The sequence below is a fragment of the Rhinolophus sinicus genome, chromosome 5, assembly GCF_057876585.1.
Source record: "Rhinolophus sinicus isolate RSI-liver-muscle chromosome 5, RSI-T2T, whole genome shotgun sequence".
Lineage (NCBI taxonomy): Eukaryota > Metazoa > Chordata > Mammalia > Chiroptera > Rhinolophidae > Rhinolophus > Rhinolophus sinicus.
The window spans coordinates 15,381,529-15,382,620 of NC_142505.1; positions in this window are offsets into that span (position 1 = coordinate 15,381,529).

The following is a 1,092-nucleotide window of genomic DNA, read 5'->3' on the forward strand; positions in this document are numbered from 1 at the left end:
TGCATTTCCTTGATGCTTAGTGATGCTAAGCACCTTTTCATATACTTTTTGGCAATTTGTATCTCTTCTTTGGAAAAATGTCTATTCAGATCTTCTGCCAGTTTTTAATTAGATTCCTTTTTTTCCCTATTGAGTTCTATAGGTCTTTTTTCATATATTTTGGATATTAACCCTTTTGACAGATATATGATTTGCAAATCTTTTTTCCCATTCAGTAGGTCGCCTTTTCATTTTGTTGATGGTTTCCATTGCTGCATAGAAACATTTTAGTTTGATGTAGTCCCACTTGTTTATTTTTGCTTTTGTTGCCTTTGCTTCTGGTGTCAAATCCACAAAAACATCGCCAAGACCAATATCAAAGAACTTATCCTTATGTTTTCTTTTAGGAGTTTTATGATTTTAGGTCTTATATTTCAGCCTTTGATCCATTTTGAGTTGATTTTATGTGTGGTGTAAGATAGTGGTCCAGTTTCATTCTTTTGCATGTGGCTGTCCAGTTTTCCCAACACCATTTATTGAAGAGACTGTCCTTTCCCCATTGAATATTCTTGGCCCTTTGTCATAAGTTAATTTACCATATATATGGGTTTATTTCCATGTTCTCTATTCTGTTCCATTGATCTTTGTGTCTGTTTTTATGCCAATACCATACTGTTTTAATTTGTGAGAGCCTATTCTTAACTTCTACCCTAAGTTGCTTCCAGACAAAAACTGCAACAAAGTACAGAATTTTATAAAACAAACATGGTATTGATGCAATAACCTTACCAATAATTATTCCCAAGAAAAAGAATTTGTTCTATTCCCATTTTCAAACACTGAAACAAAAATCTTAAATAAAATATTTGTATATCTATTATAGCAACATGAATAATACACCCAAATAAAGTATGTTTATTTCAGCAATAGTAGGAAGTATATTATGTTAATAAGTCAAAGTATAAAAAAATCACATGACTCATATCAATTGATATCAGAAAAGTTATTTATATTATTTAACTTCAATTCTGATTTTTTTTAAATAGCCCTTATTGTAATCTCTGATGCTCAATGGTAAAATATTAAACAAATTTTCATTAGAGGTAAGAACAA